This window comes from Nothobranchius furzeri, chromosome 1 (genome assembly GCF_043380555.1).
Source record: "Nothobranchius furzeri strain GRZ-AD chromosome 1, NfurGRZ-RIMD1, whole genome shotgun sequence".
NCBI classification, from domain to species: domain Eukaryota; kingdom Metazoa; phylum Chordata; class Actinopteri; order Cyprinodontiformes; family Nothobranchiidae; genus Nothobranchius; species Nothobranchius furzeri.
Genome location: NC_091741.1, coordinates 114,683,118 through 114,693,314, shown reverse-complemented (window position 1 = coordinate 114,693,314; position 10,197 = coordinate 114,683,118). Strand labels below are relative to the sequence as shown.

The 10,197-nt window shown below is 47.2% G+C and overlaps 1 long non-coding RNA gene across 1 annotated transcript; it reads left to right on the top strand.

Moving 5' to 3' along the window:
• Window positions 1–6,764: 6,764 nt before the first annotated feature.
• Window positions 6,765–7,257, top strand: LOC139071430 (uncharacterized). The gene is made up of 2 exons (XR_011521315.1): window positions 6,765–6,867; window positions 6,944–7,257. It is a non-coding gene; the product is annotated as an uncharacterized lncRNA (long non-coding RNA).
• The last annotated feature ends 2,940 nt before the right edge of the window (window positions 7,258–10,197 follow it).

Sequence of the window (10,197 nt, the reverse complement as noted above, 5' to 3'; positions counted from 1 at the left end):
TAAAACAAACCTAACCTCTCTAGGACATTCAGAAGCCAAGTTATAAGCCCACAAAGGTGTAACTGGACTACTTCTTTAAAGTGACACCAGGCCCGGTGACCTTTGGGACATGGTTTGACCCCCTATAGGAATGTGCCATCATCTTCAAACGTTCAGATCACTTACAACTCAATAGATTCTACCTTCTTGTAACATTTCAGCCTGATTGGACCTTGTTTTCACACAAATGGACCCAGAATGATGTGAAATTGTGCTTCGTTCAACATAATTCTGGGTGCCATTTACAAACCATAAGTGCTAATGACTCCATTCCTTTTTGTGGTTGTAGGGGCTGTTGGTTGGAGTACAATTAATCAAACCTGATCTCTCTAGGACATTCAGAAGCCAAGTTATAAGCCCACAAATATGTAACTGGACTACTTCTTTAAATTGACACCAGATCCGGTGACCTTTGGGACATGGTTTGACCCCCTTAGGAAAATGCTATCATCTTGAAACGTTCGGATCACTTACAACTCAATAGATTCTACCTTCCTGTAACGTTTCAGCCTGATTGGACCTTGTTTTCACACAAATGGACCCAGAATGATGAGAAATTGTGCTTCGTGCAACATAATTCTGGGTGCCCTTTACAAACCTTAAGTGCTAATGACTCCATTCATTTTTGTGGTTGTAGGGGCTGTTGATTGGAATACACTAAAACATACCTGATCTCTCTAGGACATTCAGAAGCCAAGTTATAAGCCCACAAATGTGTAACTGGACTACTTCTTTAAATTGACACCAGATCCGGTGACCTTTGGGACATGGTTTGACCCCCTTAGGAAATTGCTATCATCATGAAACGTTCAGATCACTTACAACTCAATAGATTCTACCTTCCTGTAACGTTTCAGCCTGATTGCACCTTGTTTTCACACAAATGGACCCAGAATGATGTGAAATTGTGCTTCGTGCAACATAATTCTGGGTGCCATTTAAAAACCATAAGTGCTAATGACTCCATTCCTTTTTGGGTTGTAGGGGCTGTTGATTGGAGTACACTAAAACAAACCTGATCTCTCTAGGACATTCAGAAGCCAAGTTATAAGCCCACAAATGTGTAACTGGACTACTTCTTTAAATTGACACCAGATCCGGTGACCTTTGGGACATGGTTTGACCCCCTTAGGAAAGTGCTATCATCATGAAACGTTCAGATCACTTACAACTCAATAGATTCTACCTTCCTGTAACGTTTCAGCCTGATTGGACCTTGTTTTCACACAAATGAACCCAGAATGATGTGAAATTGTGCTTCGTGCAACATAATTCTGGGTGCCATTTAAAAACCATAAGTGCTAATGACTCCATTCCTTTTTGAGGCTGTAGGGGCTGTTGATTGGAGTACACTAAAACAAACCTGATCTCTCTAGGACATTCAGAAGCCAAGTTATAAGCCCACAAATGTGTAACTGGACTGCTTCTTTAAAGTGACACCAGGCCCGGTGACCTTTGGGACATGGTTTGACCCCCTATAGGACAGTGCTATCATCATGAAACGTTCAGATCACTTACAACTCAATAGATTCTACCTTCCTGTAACATTTCAGCCTGATTGGACCTTGTTTTCACACAAATGAACCCAGAATGATGTGAAATTGTGCTTCGTGCAACATAATTCTGGATGCCATTTAAAAACCATAAGTGCTAATGACTCCATTCCTTTTTGTGGTTGTAGGGGCTGTTGATTGGAGTATACTAAAACAAACCTAACCTCTCTAGGACATTCAGAAGCCAAGTTATAAGCCCACAAAGGTGTAACTGGACTACTTCTTTAAAGTGACACCAGGCCCGGTGACCTTTGGGACATGGTTTTACCCCCTATAGGAATGTGTGATCATCTTGAAACGTTCAGATCACTTACAACTCAATAGATTCTACCTTCTTGTAACGTTTCAGCCTGATTGGACCTTGTTTTCACACAAATGAACCCAGAATGATGTGAAATTGTGCTTCGTGCAACATAATTCTGGATGCCATTTAAAAACCATAAGTGCTAATGACTCCATTCCTTTTTGTGGTTGTAGGGGCTGTTGATTGGAGTATACTAAAACAAACCTAACCTCTCTAGGACATTCAGAAGCCAAGTTATAAGCCCACAAAGGTGTAACTGGACTACTTCTTTAAAGTGACACCAGGCCCGGTGACCTTTGGGACATGGTTTTACGCCCTATAGGAATGTGTGATCATCTTGAAACGTTCAGATCACTTACAACTCAATAGATTCTACCTTCTTGTAACGTTTCAGCCTGATTGGACCTTGTTTTCACACAAATGAACCCAGAATGTTGTGAAATTGTGCTTCGTGCAACATAATTCTGGGTGCCATTTAAAAACCATAAGTGCTAATGACTCCATTCCTTTTTGTGGTTGTAGGGGCTGTTGATTGGAGTCCACTAAAATAAACCTGATCTCTCTAGGACATTCAGAAGCCAAGTTATAAGCCCACAAATGTGTAACTGGACTACTTTAAATTGACACCAGATCCGGTGACATTTGGGACATTGTTTGACCCCCTTAGGAAAGTGCGATCATCTTGAAACGTTCAGATCACTTACAACTCGATAGATTCTACCTTCTTGTAACGTTTCAGCCTGATTGGACCTTGTTTTCACACAAATGGACCCAGAATGATGTGAAATTGTGCTTCGTGCAACATAATTCTGGGTGCCATTTACAAACCATAAGTGCTAATGACTCCATTCCTTTTTGTGGTTGTAGGGGCTGTTGATTGGAGAACACTAAAACAAACCTAACCTCTCTAGGACATTCAGAAGCCAAGTTATAAGCCCACAAAGGTGTAACTGGACTACTTCTTTAAAGTGACACCAGGCCCGGTGACCTTTGGGACATGGTTTGACCCCCTATAGGAATGTGCCATCATCTTGAAACGTTCAGATCACTTACAACTCAATAGATTCTACCTTCTTGTAACGTTTCAGCCTGATTGGACCTTGTTTTCACACAAATGGACCCAGAATGATGTGAAATTGTGCTTCGTTCAACATAATTCTGGGTGCCATTTACAAACCATAAGTGCTAATGACTCCATTCCTTTTTGTGGTTGTAGGGGCTGTTGGTTGGAGTACAATTAATCAAACCTGATCTCTCTAGGACATTCAGAAGCCAAGTTATAAGCCCACAAATATGTAACTGGACTACTTCTTTAAATTGACACCAGATCCGGTGACCTTTGGGACATGGTTTGACCCCCTTAGGAAAATGCTATCATCTTGAAACGTTCGGATCACTTACAACTCAATAGATTCTACCTTCCTGTAACGTTTCAGCCTGATTGGACCTTGTTTTCACACAAATGGACCCAGAATGATGAGAAATTGTGCTTCGTGCAACATAATTCTGGGTGCCCTTTACAAACCTTAAGTGCTAATGACTCCATTCATTTTTGTGGTTGTAGGGGCTGTTGATTGGAATACACTAAAACATACCTGATCTCTCTAGGACATTCAGAAGCCAAGTTATAAGCCCACAAATGTGTAACTGGACTACTTCTTTAAATTGACACCAGATCCGGTGACCTTTGGGACATGGTTTGACCCCCTTAGGAAATTGCTATCATCATGAAACGTTCAGATCACTTACAACTCAATAGATTCTACCTTCCTGTAACGTTTCAGCCTGATTGCACCTTGTTTTCACACAAATGGACCCAGAATGATGTGAAATTGTGCTTCGTGCAACATAATTCTGGGTGCCATTTAAAAACCATAAGTGCTAATGACTCCATTCCTTTTTGGGTTGTAGGGGCTGTTGATTGGAGTACACTAAAACAAACCTGATCTCTCAAGGACATTCAGAAGCCAAGTTATAAGCCCACAAATGTGTAACTGGACTGCTTCTTTAAAGTGACACCAGGCCCGGTGACCTTTGGGACATGGTTTGACCCCCTATAGGACAGTGCTATCATCATGAAACGTTCAGATCACTTACAACTCAATAGATTCTACCTTCCTGTAACATTTCAGCCTGATTGGACCTTGTTTTCACACAAATGAACCCAGAATGATGTGAAATTGTGCTTCGTGCAACATAATTCTGGATGCCATTTAAAAACCATAAGTGCTAATGACTCCATTCCTTTTTGTGGTTGTAGGGGCTGTTGATTGGAGTATACTAAAACAAACCTAACCTCTCTAGGACATTCAGAAGCCAAGTTATAAGCCCACAAAGGTGTAACTGGACTACTTCTTTAAAGTGACACCAGGCCCGGTGACCTTTGGGACATGGTTTTACCCCCTATAGGAATGTGTGATCATCTTGAAACGTTCAGATCACTTACAACTCAATAGATTCTACCTTCTTGTAACGTTTCAGCCTGATTGGACCTTGTTTTCACACAAATGAACCCAGAATGATGTGAAATTGTGCTTCGTGCAACATAATTCTGGGTGCCATTTAAAAACCATAAGTGCTAATGACTCCATTCCTTTTTGAGGTTGTAGGGGCTGTTGATTGGAGTACACTAAAACATACCTGATCTCTCTAGGACATTCAGAAGCCAAGTTATAAGCCCACAAATGTGTAACTGGACTACTTCTTTAAATTGACACCAGATCCGGTGACCTTTGGGACATAGTTTGACCCCCTTAGGAAAGTGCTATCATCATGAAACGTTCAGATCACCTACAACTCAATAGATTCTACCTTGTTGTAACGTTTCAGCCTGATTGGACCTTGTTTTCACACAAATGAACCCAGAATGATGTGAAATTGTGCTTCGTGCAACATAATTCTGGGTGCCATTTAAAAACCATAAGTGCTAATGACTCCTTTCCTTTTATTGGTAATGGGGGCTGTTAATTGGAGTACTCTAAAACAAACCTGATCTCTCTAGGACATTCAGAAGCCAAGTTATAAGCCCACAAATGTGTATCTGGACTACTTCTTTAAAGTGACACCAGGCCCGGTGACCTTTGGGACATGGTTTTACCCCCTATAGGAATGTGCGATCATCATGAAACGTTCAGATCACTTACAACTCAATAGATTCTACCTTCTTGTAACGTTTCAGCCTGATTGGACCTTGTTTTCACACAAATGAACCCAGAATGATGTGAAATTGTGCTTCGTGCAACATAATTCTGGGTGCCATTTAAAACCCATAAGTGCTAATGACTCCATTCCTTTTTGTGGTTGTAGGGGCTGTTGATTGGAGTACACTAAAATAAACCTGATCTCTCTAGGACATTCAGAAGCCAAGTTATAAGCCCACAAATGTGTAAGTGGACTACTTCTTTAAATTGACACCAGATCCGGTGACATTTGGGACATTGTTTGACCCCCTTAGGAAAGTGCGATCATCTTGAAACGTTCAGATCACTTACAACTCAATAGATTCTACCTTCTTGTAACGTTTCAGCCTGATTGGACCTTGTTTTCACACAAATGGACCCAGAATGATGTGAAATTACTGGTCTGAATGTCGCAGACGGGTTTGAATGAACACACGAGGTCAAATAGTCATGTAACCTCGAATGCAAGCTGGCCACTTTGCATGCGGTCGCAGAATTCACAAGGACCCTGTCAAATGTTTGTCTCTTTACTGGTGTTTTGGTTTGTGTGCAAATAAAGATACTCGCCATGAAAACAACTTGTGAGTCTGTAATGTTTCTGTGTTAACCAAACTAGACCGTCCCGTCCATATGCTGTCGTCAATTATACTTGAGGTCATATTCTGTGAGTGGACCCACGGCACAATGTGTGCCGTTAGATCGCGCAAGTTATGCAGATCGAGGTCGGTCGCAAGATTCGCCGCCAGTCTTCAACGGCGTCTGCCGTAGAACAACTAAAGCGAGAAATGAACAGGCTCGTACGAGAACTACAAGTGGAGCGCGATCGGACGCGAGCGCTGTCCGCGCGTCCACTGTGTACGTGTTCGTCTCCACGAGACGGTGCGTCTGGGGATCGTTCCGATGAACGTTTACGCGAGAATAAACGATCGCTAGCCGATCTCGAATTTTATTACACAGAACTAGAAGCAACGAGGCTCGCGTTAGAGGAAGCGCGCGTAGAACGCGAGACTCTCAGAGTGGAACTGGCTACAGTTAAAAGCGGCCGTGTCAATGCAACGGATGAGCCAGAAACCGCAGCTAAGGACCCAACGCATTTAGACTGGGTCGGTAGAGCCAGTCAAGGATACAACGAATTCCACGTGAAGGGCAAGCAGACGGGCACTCTGTATTGAGTGGTTCCTTCAAAATGGTACTACGAACTTTATTGCATTCGCGTAACGCTAGAAGCTCGCCGTGAAACCGGTTGGCTTTTGTGTAGGGCACGTTCAAGAGTTTCATGTAATCGACCACCCAGTCCAACTTACTGCCGGAGTTACCGTGCAAGTCGGTCACAATTTTGATAAACAAGTCCATGACAATCATGTTGTGATGACCGCGCGATTTCACCCTCCTCATCGAATCCAACGCCCTAGTGATGCCCTGCACCTTATACCACCTATGATCACGTACTGATTTGGTGCACAAACAACCCGTGCTCTTAGTGAATTCAACGGCTGGGTCGCCTAACGTTTTCACCTGACTCGCCATGACCACGAGTTTCGTCACGAGACCATGGCTTTGCGTGTAAAGCGGTATACTACTAATAGACATTCAGTAGATTCAAGTCTCGAGGTTTGGTGGGTATTAGTAGACATGCGCAACGATGATGATCGCAACAGAATGTAACATCGAGTCGGGATGCCTCGTACCAGATCAATGAGGGATGATGACCCCAGACGGCTCGGTCTTGTGCCACCCATCGCTCCACCACCTATTTCAGAGCTAGTGCAGATCCAAGTCAGCCGAGGTCTTGGTATGTGTCATTTTAGCATCCTTTGACTACAGCTCAGTTCTTTACCTACACTTGTCTCACAATACTTTTTTCACAGTATCAGAACTCAACACAGCTACAGGCCTCCAGTGACGATCTTGTCTACATTTACATGGAGTATTCTATACCTGCTGCGTGTTACTAATGTAATGTACATAAAAATGTAGATATTGCACTTTGATGTCTTTACTACTGTGCTAACATGTTGTTCTTTTTACTTGAAGTAGCACATAAATTCTGCACAGTCTTTTACGTTAGATCTATTCTTTATTATCCTAAAGTGTGTAAAATCATGTTTCAAGATTAAAATGTGTTCCAAATTTGTCTGTTCAAACTCTGAATAAGGTTAATTCAAATAAAAGTGCATCTGTACTAATTTCTTTATTTCTTATGTCTTTCAGAAAATTACATATTTTTTGTTTCATGACATGACCCTGTAAGAGTGTAAATTAATAGCTCACTAATGTAATGCAAAACTATGGAGTTGTAAAGATGTGATTTTTTTTTCACATTACAAGAGTATACATGGCTGAAGAGTAGCCACCTCTAAATTTGTCAGACCCAGTGTTGACATGTGGCAAGACGCTCCTCGGGGCGCTTCTTGCTTGGGCCTCTCTCCTGGAGGTGCTCAGTCAGACCCAGTGTTGACATGTGGCAAGACGCTCCTCGGGGCGTGTCTTGCTGGGGCTTCTCTCATGGAGGCACTCAGTCAGACCCATTGTTGACATGTGGCAAGATGCTCGTCGGGGCACGTCTTGCTAGGGCCTCTCTCCTGGAGGCGCTCAGTCAGACCCAGAGGAGACATGTGTCAAGACCCTCCTCGGGGCCCGTCTTGCTTGGGCCTCTTTCCTGGACGCGCTCAGTCAGACCGAGTGCTGACATGTTGCAAGACGCTAATACAGGCGCGTCTTGCTTGGGCCTCTCTCCTGGAGGCGCTCAGTCAGACCCAGTGTTCACATGTGGCAAGACGCTCCTCGGGGCGCGTCTTGCTTGGGCCTCTCTCCTGGAGGCGCTCAGTCAGACCGAGTGCTGACATGTGGCAAGACGCTCCTCGGGGCGCATCTTGCTTGGGCTTCTCTCCTGGAGGCCCTCAGTCAGACCCAGTGTTGACATGTGGCAAGACGCTCCTCGGGGCGCGTCTTACTTTGGCCTCTCTCCTGGAGGCCCTCAGTCAGACCCAGTGTTGACATGTGGCAAGACGCTCCTCGGGGCGCGTCTTGCTTGGGCTTCTCTCCTGGAGGCCCTCAGTCAGACCCATTGTTGACATGTGGCAAGACGCTCCTCGGGGCACGTCTTGCTTGGGCCTCTCTCCTAGAGGCGCTCAGTCAGACCGAGTAGTGACATGTGGCAAGACACTCCTCGGGGCGCGTCTTGCTTGGGCCTCTCTCCAGAAGGCCCTCAATCAGACCCAGTGTTGACACGTGGCAAGACGCTCCTCGGGGCGCTTCTTACTTGGGCCTCTCTCCTGGAGGCGCTCAGTCAGACTGAGTAGTGACATGTGGTCTGACGCTCCTCGGGGCGCGTGTTGCTTGGGCCTCTCTCCTGGAGGCGCTCAGTCAGACCCAGTGTTGACATGTGGCAAGACGCTCCTCGGGGCGCGTCTTGCTTGGGCCTCTCTCCTGGAGGCGCTCAGTCAGACCGAGTGCTGACATGTGGCAAGACGCTCCTCGGGGCGCATCTTGCTTGGGCTTCTCTCCTGGAGGCCCTCAGTCAGACCCAGTGTTGACATGTGGCAAGACGCTCCTCGGGGTGCGTCTTACTTGGGCCTCTCTCCTGGAGGCCCTCAGTCAGACCGAGTAGTGACATGTGGCAAGACGCTCCTCGGGGCGCGTCTTGCTTGGGCCTCTCTCCAGAAGGCCCTCAATCAGACCCAGTGTTGACACGTGGCAAGACGCTCCTCGGGGCGCTTCTTACTTGGGCCTCTCTCCTGGAGGCGCTCAGTCAGACTGAGTAGTGACATGTGGTATGACTCTCCTCGGGGCGCGTGTTGCTTGGGCCTCTCTCCTGGAGGCGCTGAGTCTGACCAAGTGGTGACATGTGGCAAGACACTCCTCGGGGCGCGTCTTGCTTGGGCCTCTCTCCTGGAGGCCCTCTGTCAGACCCAGTGTTGACATGTGTCAAGACGCTCCTCGGGGCGCGTCTTGCTTGGGCTTCTCTCCTGGAGGCCCTCAGTCATACCCATTGTTGACATGTGGCAAGACGCTCCTCGGGGCGCGTCTTGCTTTGGCCTCTCTCCTGGATTCGCTCAGAAAGACTCAGTGTTGACATGTGACAAGACGCTCCTCGGGGCGCGTCTTGCTTGGGCCTCTCTCCTGGAGGCGCTCAGTCAGACCCAGTGGTGACTTGTGGCAAGACACTCCTCGGGGCGCGTCTTGCTTGGGCCTCTCTCCTGGAGGCCCTCTGTCAGAACCAGTGTTGGCATGTGGCAAGACGCTCCTCAGGGCGCGTCTTGGTTGGGCCTCTCTCCTGGAGGCGCTCAGTCAGACCCAGTGGTGACATGTGGCAAGACGCTCCTCGGGGCGCGTCTTGCTTGGGCCTCTCTCCTGGATGCCCTCTGTGAGACCGAGTGTTGACATGTGGCAAGACTCTCCTCGGGGCGCGTCTTGCTTGGGCTTCTCTCATGGAGGCCCTCAGTCAGACCCAGTGTTGACATGTGTCAAGACGCTCCTCGGGGCGTGTCTTTACTTGGGCCTCTCTCCTGGAGGCGCTCAGTCAGACCCAGTGTTGACATGTGGCAAGACGCTCCTCGGGGCGCGTCTTGCTTGGGCTTCTCTCCCGGAGGCCCTCAGTCAGACCCATTGTTGACATGTGGCAAGACGCTCCTCGGGGCACGTCTTGCTTGGGCCTCTCTCCTGGAGGCGCTCAAACATACCGAGTAGTGACATGTGGCAAGACGCTCCTCGGGGTGCGTCTTGCTGGGGCTTCTCTCATGGAGGCACTCAGTCAGACCCAGTGTTGACATGTGGCAAGACGCTCCTCGGGGCGCGTCTTGCTTGGACCTCTCTCCCTGAGGCGCTCAGTCAGACCGAGTAGTGACATTTGGCAAGACACTCCTCGGGGCGCGTCTTGCTTGGGCCTCTCTCATGGAGGCCCTCTGTCAGACCCAGTGTTGACATGTGTCAAGACGCTCCTCGGGGGGCGTCTTGCTTTGGCCTCTCTCCTGGAGGCGCTCAGTCAGACCGAGTGCTGACATGTGGCAAGAAGCTCCTCGGGGCGCGTCTTGAGGGCTTCTCTCCCGGAGGCCCTCAGTAAGAACCATTGTTGACATGTGGCAAGACGCTCCTCGGGGCGCGTCTTGCTTGGGCCTCTCTC